Genomic DNA, 14399 nt, shown 5'->3' with positions numbered 1-14399 from the left:
AGTGACCAGTCTGTGGGATCTCTCTGCAGTATCTCTGAGCTTCAGTCCAGCTCTCATTGATTCACAAAGTGATACGGGACGCTGAACTCCTGCAGAAGAAACTGACCACAGCTGAGGAGAGACACATTCACATTCAAGACAAGAAGTGCTAGTACAGTAGTGGAGTCTCTTAGTATTTTACTAAAGATCACTTAATAAAGTAGCAGAGAATATCATCACAACACACACGATTTACACCAATCATTCAAACACAATTGAAAACTTTCAGCACAGCACTAAACACTAACTATCAACAACAGAGACCTAGTCCAGCACTCACTCACACTGTGAGCAGAAGACACACTACATGTGATTCTATCCATGTCTGAGGTACAAAACAGAAATAAGTCCTCACGAAAATGATGCAGTACCGCTGAAACATCTGACCAGATCCCAAACCAACAGCTCATGTCATTTCTTTACTTTATCATATGCGTATTGACTCTACAGCAGTTATAAATACACCCCCCACCACACTGCCCCCCCCCCCCCACCAAGCTCCTAACGATGATGTGTCATGATTCAAGTCGAAAAATAACACTGAAAATCCTGGTGGAAAAGCCGCTTGCGCAAGTTGTTTCACTGTGTGACAGACTGATATCAGTGAACTTCTCTCTTTCTGCTCCTCCCAGCTTTGAATTTCCTGGACAGAATTGTAATGTTCTTAATGCAATCAATGGATTCTTAATGTAAAACAATCAACTGTAGAAAGCCACCACTGATATGCTGATATTTATTAGTTAAATGTTTTACTCTATTCACCTGTGCTGTCTTGACTTAAACTTATTTTGGGGAAAAATTTGTACCCATAAGTGAGTTAAACAGGACAAAATCTTGTTTTGGAGAGATCTTCATAAAACAGTTGAAAATAGAAAACATTTCTGTTTGGGTTAGAGTGTAAATTAGGTTACAGTCTTTATAACTATCTCTTAATAAAAACAACTGATGTCTGTGCAATGTCCGTTTTTACTTCTCCGGGGAAACATCTGAGATAAAGTCGAGACTTCGATGAGACGTGAAAGAGAGTCTGCTGAGGTCTGAAAGAGCACAAGTATATTTTTGGTATAGTAATTATTTAACTAATATTTTAATTATTCTCATATTCCTATTCTCACAAATGATCCACAGTCACATACGTTTGTGTGACATTCAAATTATTTCCCTATTAATTTAAATATTATTCTTCATGTTTTTATGCAGCTGATAGTCATGAATGTCCCATTGTCCCTCAGCGATGAATAATCAGATCTGGGACAGACTCATTCTTCAGGACAGAATTTGAATGTGTGCTGTTCTTCCTCAAAATGATGATGATGGTAAAAAAAACATGTTTGAACCAGGAAACCAGGAGTGATTTTCAGGTAAAATATGCAACACCTTCAGTGTTTTGAAATCAAATTAAACTATTAATGTATCTGGTTGACAAGGCAACATTTCTCAGTTCTGTTTAATTTAACTTCTTGTACTAAAATTGCTAAAACTGAGACTTCCGGTTTGGTAAGATGGCGTAGACAGGTGTTGAGTCTCGCTCCCGCAACTTTTTATTCTATATCTTCCTTAAATCCCACAACTTATTTCTCTTTCACTGCCAGTTGGACAACATTTTTGGAAAGCACATATCAGTATCGAATTATGGCAACTAAATCAGCAAAACAAGGCTAAAAAGAACAGAAAGTTGAGGCGTGACGAGATGACGGCAAAGATGTTAGCATGGCAGCTATCGCTAACCTTCTGGAGGATCACCGGGCTGCTCTCTCTGCAAATTTTAAAGCCACTGTCTCAACACTTGGGGTAAAGCTGGATCAAATTCGAGCCACTGTGATAGAACTTGGCACGAAGATTGCTTCGCTTGAGACCCACGCAAATTCGCAGGATGAGCGCATGCACGCCTTAGAAACTACTATAATAATTTAAGAATTATTGGGTTACCTGAATCCACAGAAGGACCTCAGCCGTCTGTCTTCTTCTCTGAGCTACTCGCAGAAGTGTTTGGGGATGGAATCCTGGAATCTCCGCTGGAGTGTGACAGAGTGCACCGGTCACTAGCTGACAAACCGAGGCCGGAGCAGAGGCCTAGGCTTGTTATCGTCCGGCTTCACAAGTTTCAGCAGAAGGAAAAGATCATTCGCGAAGCCAGAGCGTAGAGGGGAAAGCTTTATTATCACTCCTACCGCTTTTTTCGAGGTTTACTCTCCGGAGGTGCTGGAGCAACGTTCCAAGTACAGGGAGGTGATGTCTGAACTTTACAAACTGGGACTAAAACCAGCGCTGTTGTTCCTGGCCAGGCTTACTATCATTACGAAGGAGGGAAACAGGAGAAGACTTGCATCAGTCGCTGAAGCCAAGGACTACATTGCATCATTACGTTCTGCTGAGGACTAAACTTGAAGCGACTGACGCAGTAACTTGCGGCTGGCTCGGTTGGTGACTCAGGATGTAACGTTAGCATTCGCTGAATGTTTTGAATTCTATAAGACTTAAATGGCTGGCTAGTTATCGCCTGGTTGTTACATTTGAATGTGCATAAGTTCTGTTTATTTTAGACTTCTAGATACCTCTCGTTTGGCATCTTGGAGGGGATGCGTGCACCCTTGTGTTCACCTTACTTGTTGCCTTTGAAGATTCCGCGGCTGTTAAACACATTCGCTGCCTTTCAGACTCTGCCGTGGTGCCTACAATACGTGCTGTCATAAGACTTTAGATTGGTTCAGTTCAGTACCTTTCAAGGTTATATTAGCTCATTCAGTGAATGTACGTTACATGGTTATGTGTACGTAATTTAATTTTGATTGTTTACTAAGCTATGTTTGAATGTATCATTTACCTTTTTAAAATTCATTTATTAAGTTGGCTTGAGAAAGCTGAAATCCCATTTAAACTTCTTCTTCTTCTTCTTCTGAGACCAGTGTATCTCCTCCTAGACTTTTAAAGCTACAACCACCAAACTCGGCCCAAACCTTCAGACCGGTCTGACTCGGGTTGCTATATCTTTTCTAACTGATCCAGCTTACGGTTTTCGGAAACCAGACTATCAAAACCACCTAAAATTCAATAGACTTTTTATTGAGGGGGTGAAAACTTTTATACAATAAGTCTTATGGTATATTTAAGCTGTCTATTGCTATAGCAAAGCTTAAAAACTCCCTACTGAAAATACAGCTAAACCGAGCCTAAGCTGATTGGTTGCTTTGGCTGGTCTCCCAAGATGGTTTTAAAAATGGTTTTGGCCCCTGTTTTAGCAGGTCACGCTGGTCTTAGCTGTTTTTTAGCTGTTTTTTTTTTTTTTTTTTTTTTTTTTTTACTGAATCAACTGGTTTTATCTGGTTTTAACTGGATTAGCATAGAAACATGCTATCAACATGCTAGTAACTTGCTAATCAGGTTAGAAACATGCTAGCAACATGTCAGTAACTTGCTAATCATGCTAGCAACATGCTAGTCACTTGGTAGTCATGCTAGCAACATGCTAGCCACTTGCTAATCATGCTAACAACATGCTAATCACTTGTTTATCATGTAAACAACATGTTAGTGACATGCTAGTTACTTGTTAATAGTGTTAACAACATGCTAGAAACTTTTTAATGACATGCTAGTGACTTGCTAATAATGCTAATGACATGCTATTGACTTGCTAGTCATTTGTTAATCATGCTATCAACATGCTAGTCACTTGCTGATCATGCTGGAATCATGCTAGTGACATGCTAGTCACTTGCTAATCATGCTGGAAACATGTAAGCAACATGTTAGTAACTTGCTAATCATGCTAACAGCATGATAAACACTTGTTAATCATGCTAGCAACATGCAAGTCTCTTGCTAATCATGCTAGCAACATGCTAGTCACTTGTTAATAATGCTAACAACATGCTAATCACTTGTTAATAATGCTAACAACATGCTAGTAACTTGTTAATCATGTTAGAAACATAATAGCACATGTTAAAAACATGCTAACAACATGCTAGTCACTTGCTAATCATGCTGGAAACATGTTAGCAAAACATTTTAGTAACTTGTTAATCATGCTAGCAACATGCAAGTCTCTTGATAATCATGCTAACAACATGCTAGTCACTTGCTTATAATGCTAACAACATATTAAACACTTGATAATCATGCTAGCAACATGCTAAACACTTGTTGTCACTTGCTAATCACAAGAAAGACAGGGATCCCACGCCCTGCAGTAACTATTGACCGATTTCTCTGCTAAACGTAGATTGTAAAATTTTAGCCAAAGTTCTCTCTCTTCACCTCCAAGATACCATGCCATCCATAATTTCATTGGATCAAATGGGCTTTACATTGGGGAGGCATTCTTTCTTTAATACTAGAAAAAAGGATCTGCAAATGGGCTTGCAACATCATTAAGGACTCCACCTATCCCATCCAGAATTTCTTCACCCTCATGAATCTGGCAAGCGTTACCGGAGCACTGCGGCCAGAACATCCAGACTCCAGAACAGTTTATACCTCCAGGCCATTAGACTGATAAATAGTCAAAACCCACTGCCACTTTCACCTGTATCATCAGGATAAATTCAGCCTGTTTAATGGCACTCTGCACTTTACCTGCTGGACCTTCATACACTCTTAACGGATCTGACTGACAATTTAAACACTAGTCTTTACACTGTCACTTTATCACTACTTGACACTTTACAATTTGTCACTTTATTGCTACTTGCACTGCACATTTATATTGTGAATAATTTTTAATTGACAGTTGTTTTTTTCTAATTAGCATACGGGTTCTCTTTTTCTTTTCTTTATCTTTCATAACTTTCTTTTTTTAAGCTATTATTATTTATATTTTTACTTACTTTACTTTATATTCTATATGTTTTACGTACTTTGTATTGCCCGTATAAGTTATATTTGTTCCCACACAAACAAATAAACATCTATGGAATGCCACTGCTGCCAAAATGAAACATAAATAAATACATAAATAAATATACAAATAAATGTAAAAAAGAAAAAATAAATAAATATATATATAAATAAATATACATAGAAAAGCAAAAAAACGAAAATAAATAATTATTTATACATTTATTTACTTATTTATGTATATATTTATTTTTTCCCATATTTATTTATTTATTCTTTTATTTATTTATACATTTATTCATTTTTACATTTATTTATTTCTACATTTATTTATTTTTACATTTATGTATTTCTACATTTATTTATTTCTTCATTTATTTCTTCCTACATTTCTTCCTGCGTAGGGTAATGAGGAGGGCGTGGTTTACCTCAGACATAGCAATCGAGCTCAGAGTAAGCGAAGGCGAAGGGTTGAGGCCACAGTGACACCCTGTGGCGAAATACAATAAGTATCACTGACGTTGATACGGTCTGTGACTGCAAGGTATATGTTTAAAATCTTACTGTGTGACATGAATAGGTTAGTCTTTATTCCGGACATGGTCGTAGAACATCGTTTGGTCTGGATTTGTAAAATGTCCTGGGCTAACAAACATGAAACATGGACTCTGAAACGGAAGCGCTTGATATTTTCCATTTTTCGGTCAAAACTCAGGGAAAGGAAGCAGGGCACACAGGCTACAGTGAAGTCCACGCAAGCATATTGACCAATGCTTTTGAAACGAGACCATTGCATTTGAATGTAGCCTAATTTCCAAAAACAATACTGACAGCAACAGCCTTATTAAATGTATGAACATCACGTTAATCCACATCGATAAATTCAGTTAGAGGATAAGACTGTACCCTATAGGGCAGTTAGCCTACCACTAAAATCCAACCAGAGCTTCATCAGAGCCATCAATACAGAAGAGATCTTAATGCATTTTACACACAGCAATTCGCCTACAAGTGCGTACAAATATTATGAAGTGTCTTAGGCCTACATTATGAAGACATAAATATGACATGATGGAATCAATGAAGTGATAGCCTACGTTTAATATGAAACTAAAACAGACACCAGGTGGCAGAAGGTCACTGTCTTAATGAGTGAGTTCAATCCACTCGTTTGATACACCGAATCAAAAAACAACTCGACGTGTTGAAGCGATTTGTTTCTGATCATTTATATTTAGGCCTATGCGTTATCTAAATAATTATAATAGACTAATAATAATAATAATAAATAAATGACCAAATGTTCAAAAAGTTGGCAGAGAGGGGTCATGTTCGGGGAAACAACATAATTGTTGATAGGCTATATTTTTCGGGGCCATGGGTTTAATGCGCAAACCTGCGTGACCATATAGCAACTATTCAGAAATGGAAATTACGAATGCATTTATATTTTGTTTTGAATTTAGGAAAAGTCGATTGAATATTTACAGGTTTGTATCTTGTTATTATTTTCAGAATAGTAATGTCTTTGTAACCAACCACAGTGATCAAATGTCGAAGCTATCTCTATCGAATAGGCTACTTCAAAGATCAAATCAAATTATCTATTGTAACAGTTTGTAAAAAATTCTGTTGCCCAAAAACATAACAAAAAATTTGTATTATTATTATTATTATTATTATTATCATTCTTTCTTTCTTTTTATTATTATTATTATTAGGCTATTGTTATCATCATCAGCTGGCAAACCATTATGGAATCTATTTAAAGGGGAATGATTGTGGTGGTTGTAACACGCATGTTTGAACTCTTTCCACACATGCCAGGATGACGAAAGTTAGTGTGTTTACTAGTTGCCATATCAACATTATTGAGAGAAAAAAAAATGTGCCAAAATTAAAAAATCTTTGAAAGATATATATATATATATATTATATATATATATATATATATATATATATATATATATATATATATATATATATATAAAAAACCAATAGCAAAAGTAGGCTACATTTCTTACTTAAGTTTATTTTTCAACTCAGTTGTTTTGTGTTTATTTAAAATAAGACAAATGATATTATTTTTAATCTTATATCTGTTATTTAACAGTTGAGATTGTTCTTTCATGCTGATCAGCAGAAGACACGAGCCTCTGTTTAAATCCCAGTTGTGCTGGTGGGGTGTGTTGTCATACTGCGTTACAATGAGCCCCTATTAGAAATATGCCATTATATTCTATACTTTTATGAATTATTGTGAGAAACCATGAGAAAACGGTGAATAATGACTGAGAGTCAATTGCGAAATTATTGCGAAATTATTCATTATTATTATGTTTTTAACTGATGTATAGCTGTATTAAGCGATGAGTTTGTTGTCAAACTCAAAAATAAGTAGTAGGCTATATTTTTAATTCATAAAAAATGCCATTATTTTATTTTAAAAAGTTAATAATTATATTTTGTTGACAAAATATTTTAGTTTGTCTTGTATATTTTTTTTTTATTATCTCAGATAACATTTTAAGCTGTCATTTGGTCATGTTACAATGTACCCCACATATGGGGCATGTTGTCACATTTCACTTCCATTCTTTCGGGGTAAATCAAGATGGGAAAAAAATAAATACTCTGAACCCCAAGTGGATTTACACAAACTGTAAATCCGTATTGTAACACTTTACAATACGGGTGCACTAATCTGCATTAATTCATAATTAACTAATGCACAGATAATCATGTATTAATGTATGACTCATGAGGAACTAAACCATTAATTAATGATTACTGCATCAGTAACTAATAAAGATTGTAAATGATTAATAGATTAAGTAATATATGAATTGTCATTAATTAAATGTGTCATATTAATGTATTAATTCCTTAATAACTTATTTCATTGATTAAAAGTGTAAATGAATGTGTTAATGAGCCTACCGAAGTTGGTCAAATGTACTTCAACTTCCAGTTGTCTGCTTTAAATAATGATTTACTAATGATTTGCAAGTGTTTCATTATGTTATGACTTTACTTGTTGAAGCACATGACTACTAATTGTTAAGTATGCCATTTATGGGTTTTGACAGTTTGCACATGCAGTGAATAAATGTCAAAGAGATGGGTGATTTAGATGGGTGAGTTGGGCTGCACACAAATATCAGCACACCAGAATCTGAACTCCTGATGCTGCTGATGTTACACTGTGTCTAAACTGGACGAGACCAGCTATCTACACTGGACATGAGTCGTGACAGACCATTGCAAGTCCATTTGTCCTTCAGAACTAGCACAAGAGCTCTGAGTACGTCAGAAATATAGAGTGTGGCATCAGTTAAAGTCGGGGTTTTGTCATGTAGCGTCGCGCCGCATCCAGTGTAGTAGCCTATCACTGAATATAATGGACGTTATAGCCTATTGTCTTTGTCCAGTCTAGACACTGTGTCATGAAACAGCAGCGCTCGACCGCATGTTCTCAGTAGCTATAACACGTATTCACATTATGAATTTATATAGGCCTTAACCTATGTGCCTTTGTCACACTTCCATGTTTGAAAAACAGAAGCAATTATGCTCAGAGTAAAATTGCGTTTGGAGGGGAGTGCATGCAAAAATAATTAGGGCTGCATTTCCCGATAACGTTCTCTTAGCGCGCTACGAAGACTCAAAGGCATAACTTAACTAAAGGTGCTATACCATTTCTAGGCGTGTTCCCCCAATAGCCTACCTTAGGAGATTGCTTAAACCTTCTTAAGTGCAACGTTGGCAGGTGCTGTAGAATAGGTTATCAATGGCTCAAAAATCGATTTTTCACTCTGCAGGGGCTGTTTAACTGCATTGTGTGAGAAAACGGTGTGTTCTTTATAACCTAATCAACACTTCAGAAATAATTGAAATTGCATTTATCAGGACCCCTGAGTTCTTATAATCCAAATAGCAAAATAAATCCAACCGTGTATACGTGGATATTTTATATAATTTTGAAATTATTGTGCGAATCCACAACATCCCCAAACGTATCATTAATGATACATTTGGACATGAGAGGTTGCGGATTGGCATTCAAATGTGAATCAACCTGCTACACTATAACTGGCAGTATAGTATGGCTACCATTTATAGGCTAGACTATCATAATATATTTTGCCATAGTAGCCTATTCATTTACTCAGGTTTTTCTCATAGAGGTTTTCAAGAACAATACAGAAAAAATAAAAACACAAACCCAAAAAAACCCTATAGTCAGCATATCATTCAAAATCTAATTCGGACCCAGAATACAGCGAGTTGGACATCACAGAGGCGCAAACACTCCTGTAGTGAGCGTTTCATTCATACTCGAAGCCGGAGCGCGCTCTCGCGAAGAAATTAATTTCAAAAGCGTCCAGCTATCGCTGTATGAAAACAGTTTATACGCAGAAAAAAAGCCCAGAAACTTTTGCAAACACGAAGACATTAAACATACGATTGCAACAATATATGGTTTTTCAAGTAATCTCCAGCAGGTGATAAATAAAGGATGAACAATGCATTACCAATTGACATAGCATTTATTACAGAATAGAAACTATTCTGCCCTATTACGTGATAAAAAAAAATATTTATAGTATATAAACAAATCATTATTATTTGTTATTGTCCAGCAGTTATAGATTTCTAAGCCATTTAAAAGCTAGAAATTTGAGAAAAAATAAAATTGCCTATAGTCTCCACTACCAGTCAAAAGTTTTTGAACAGTTTTGTTAATATTTTTTAAATAAGTCTCTTCTTTTCACCAAGCCAGCATTTATTTGATCCAAAGTAAAGCAAAACAGAAAAATTGTGAAATATTTTTACTAACCTATTTAAATTAACTGTTTTCTATTTGGATATATTTCAAAATGTAATTTATTGAGATTTCAAAGCTGAATTTTTAGTATCATTACTCCAGTCACACGATCCTTGAGAATAATTCTGATATTCTGATTTGCCTCTCAAAAAAAAAAAAAAAAAAAAAAAAAAACACATTATGATAATGTTGAAACCAGCGGAGTAGATTTTTTTTTAATGTTTCTTTTATCAATAGAAAGTTCAGAAGAACAGCATTTAATTTTGAAAAAGAAATATTTTGAAAAATGATTACTTAATCATCACTTTTGATCAATTCAAAGTGAAGTGAAGTGACATACAGCCAAGTATGGTGACCCATACTCAGAATTCGTGCTCTGCATTTAACCCATCGAAAGTGCACATACAGTGAACACAAACACACTGTCCTAACACACAAACCCACAAGTGGTCATCATTTATGCTGCGGTGCCAGGGGAGCGGGGAGCAGTGGTGTTGCTGGCCTGAGACTCAAACCCACAAAAGAGTCCTTGCTAAATATAAGTGTTCATTTCTATAATTTTTTTTTCCAACAACAAAAATTATATATTGACTCTAAGCTTTTGAATGATATAGTGTATTATGTTGCAAAAGCTTTTTATTTCACATAAATGCTGATCTTTGGATCCTTATATTTATCAAAGAATACTGAAAAAAAAAAAATGTTTTAAAAAATGATGTTTTAAATATTGATAATCAGCAAATCAGCATATTATGATTACTGAAGGATGTGACACTGAAGACTGGAGTAAAAATGCTGAAAATACAACTTTGATCACACGAATAAATTACATTTTAAAATATATTAAAATAGGGAAAAAGTTATTATAAATCGAAAAATATTTCGAATTTAAATGCAGGCTTGGTGAGCAGAAGAGGCTTCTTTAAAAACCAAATATCTTACAGTTCAAAAACTGTTGATTTGTAGGCTATATAGATTACAGAATTTCTGTCCCCCTCATTTCTGAAAAGATGGCTACGCTCCTGCCACATCACATTATTGGTGTAAATCATTAATTTTGGATGATCTCAATAAAAGCGCAACACGCAAAACATAATCAACAGCTACAGTGGAAAGTAAAGAAAGAGAAGAGCGACAGCAGTTGAATTTCGGGGCTGAGCTCCGTCGGGTTTGTCTTGACAAAGTCGGACCAACAACAATATCTAAAAGCTGCTGAATTTGCTGCCGTGGCAGGCAAAATTTATTTTGAATTGCAGATTCTGACATGATAGCCAGGGAACTGAGGTTTTCACGGATGAAATAGTGCACATAGAAATGTCTCTGTGGACGGCGCCGTCTTTTATTTCAACCCATTATATTCGCTGTAGGCTATCACTGCAATAGTTTGACCAAACTCCCCACCACAATCATTCCCTTTAAATAGATTCCATTATGGTTTGCCAGCTGCTGATGATGATGATAACAATAGCCTAATAATAATAATAATAAAAAGAAAGAAAGAATGATAATAATAATAATAATAATACAAATTAAAAAGTTATGTAGGCTACTAGCTATTTTTTGTTATGTTTTTGGGCAACAGAATTTTTTACAAACTGTTACAATAGATAATTTGATTTGATCTTTGAAGTAGCCTATTCGATAGAGATAGCTTCGACATTTGATCACTGTGGTTGGTTACAAAGACGTTACTATTCTGAAAATAATAACAAGATACAAACCTGTAAATATTCAATCGACTTTTCCTAAATTCAAAACAAAATATAAATGCATTCGTAATTTCCATTTCTGAATAGTTGCTATATGGTCACGCAGGTTTGCGCATTAAACCCATGGCCCCGAAAAATATAGCCTATCAACAATTATGTTGTTTCCCCGAACATGACCCCACTCTGCCAACTTTTTGAACATTTGGTCATTTATTTATTATTATTATTATTAGGCTATTATAATTATTTAGATAACGCATAGGCCTAAATATAAATGATCAGAAACAAATCGCTTCAACACGTCGAGTTGTTTTCGATTCGGTGTATCAAACGAGTGGATTGAACTCACTCATTAAGACAGTGACCTTCTGCCACCTGGTGTCTGTTTTAGTTTCATATTAAACGTAGGCTATCACTTCATTGATTCCATCATGTCATATTTATGTCTTCATAATGTAGGCCTAAGACACTTCATAATATTTGTACGCACTTGTAGGCGAATTGCTGTGTAAATGCATTAAGATCTCTTCTGTATTGATGGCTCTGATGAAGATCTGGTTGGATTTTAGTGGTAGGCTAACTGCCCTATAGGCTACAGTCTTATCCTCTAACTGAATTTATCGATGTGGATTAACGTGACGTTCATACATGTAATAAGGCTGTTGCTGTCAGTATTGTTTTTGGAAATTAGGCTACATTCAAATGCAATGGTCTCGTTTCAAAAGCATTGGTCAATATGCTTGCGTCGACTTCACTGTAGCCTGTGTGCCCTGCTTCCTTTCCCTGAGTTTTGACCGAAAAATGGAAAATATCAAGCGCTTCCGTTTCAGAGTCCATGTTTCATGTTTGTTAGCCCAGGACATTTTACAAATCCAGACCAAACGATGCTCTATGGCCATGTCCGGAATAAAGACTAACCTATTCGTGTCACACAGTAAGATTTTAAACACATACCTTGCAGTCACAGACCGTATCAACGTCAGTGATACTTATTGTATTTCGCCACAGGGTGTCACTGTGGCCTCAACCCTTCGCCTTCGCTTACTCTGAGCTCGATTGCTATGTCTGAGGTAAACCACGCCCTCCTCATTACCCTACGCAGGAAGAAATGTAGGAAGAAATAAATGAAGAAATAAATAAATGTAGAAATACATAAATGTAGGAATAAATAAATGTAAAAATAAATAAATGTAGAAATAAATAAATGTATAAATGAATAAATGTATAAATAAATAAAAGAATAAATAAAGAATATGGGAAAAAAATAAATATATACATAAATAAGGAAATAAATGTATAAATAATTATTTATTTTCGTTTTTTTTTTTGCTTTTCTATGTATATTTATTTATATATATATTTATTTATTTTTTCTTTTTTACATTTATTTGTATATTTATTTATGTATTTATTTATGTTTTATTTTGGCAGACGTGGCATTCCATAATTCTCGAGAAGAGTAGACAAAGTAAGAATTTCATTGTACTCTAATACATATGACAATAAAGTTCTTGAATCTTGAGAACATTATTTTCTCTCCCACTACCCCTGTAGTCGTAGTTTCATTGGATGCGGAGAAAGTGTTCGATAGGGTGGAGTGGGAATACCTGTTCTTTGCTTTATGTAAATTTGGGTTCGACACCAAATTCATTTCTTGGATTCTAACTTTTGTATGCTTTCCCGTCTGCATCAGTGCATACCAATGGTGTTCGTTCAGCACTCTTTTTGCTCCAATGCAGTACACGTCAAGGGTGTCCACTCTCGCCCTTGCTATTTAATATAGCTATTGAACCTCTGGCCATCTGGCTTCATAGTTATGATGCATTTAACGGCATTATCCGCCATGGCACAACCCAAAAACTACCAAACCAAGTGGATGACTTGCTACTGTACATATCTGACCCTTTAGCCTCTCTCCCCCCTATACTATCCATTCTGGAGCAGTTTGGCTGTTTATCAGGATATAAGTTACATTTTCAAAAAAAGTTAGTTATTTTTCATTAATCAAATGGCTAAATCTTTATGTTTGGCCTTCCAAAAGAGGACACTAAAAATCAGTGGCTTAGTTGTATTTACAATACTGTTCCAGAACAGTTCAACCCAAATATTCAGAGGTGTGCAACGCATTTTATGGAGGACTGTTTCCTGATCCTGGGAGAGAAGACTACAGTGCCGGCTATTCTGACTCACAGTCTGTAAGTAGGTTTACACATGTAAAGGATTTGTCACTGATGATTCAAACGCAAGTTTTGAGCAGTGTAGAGCCGTGGTTCTCAATTCCAGTCCTCACGACCCCCTGCTCTGCACATTTCTTATGTTTCTCTTATGGCTTCAGACGTTTGTTCTATTTGAGTGCCTTGTGAAGTGGACATCACAGGATATTCCACCATGATTCCAGTTTGACGTGAATGTATATGTTCCATTCAAAGCGCATTGAAGTGTGTGAGACCTGAATTTAATTTGTATTTATTTACGGAGGTATATTAGTCATACTTATCCATGTGTGAAGACGTTGAATGAATGTTATTAATTCATTAATAAGTCATTATAATCCATAATTATGTCCCCACCGGATATGTTTCTAGCATGATTAGCAAGTTACTAGCATGGTTGTTAGCATGATTCTGGCATGATTAGCATGTTACTAGAATGATTTTAATATGATTTGCATGTTTCTAGCATATTCAACAAGTTGCTAGCATGTTTCTCGCATGATAAGCATGTTACTAGCATGTTGTTGGCATTATTAGCAAGTTACTAGCATGTTGTTAACATGATGAGCAAATTAATCACGTTACTAGCATTATTGTAGCATGATTCTAGCATGATTAACATGTTACTAATATGATCCTAGCATGTTTCTAGCATGTTTATCAAATTGCAAGCATGATTAGCACATTACTAGCATGGTGTTAGCATTTTGTTAGCATGATTAGCGAGTTACTAGCATGTTTCTAGAATGATAAGAATGTTACTACCATGAT

The sequence above is a fragment of the Cyprinus carpio genome, chromosome A23 (genome assembly GCF_018340385.1).
Source record: "Cyprinus carpio isolate SPL01 chromosome A23, ASM1834038v1, whole genome shotgun sequence".
Taxonomy (NCBI): domain Eukaryota; kingdom Metazoa; phylum Chordata; class Actinopteri; order Cypriniformes; family Cyprinidae; genus Cyprinus; species Cyprinus carpio.
This window is presented reverse-complemented; position numbering follows the sequence as displayed.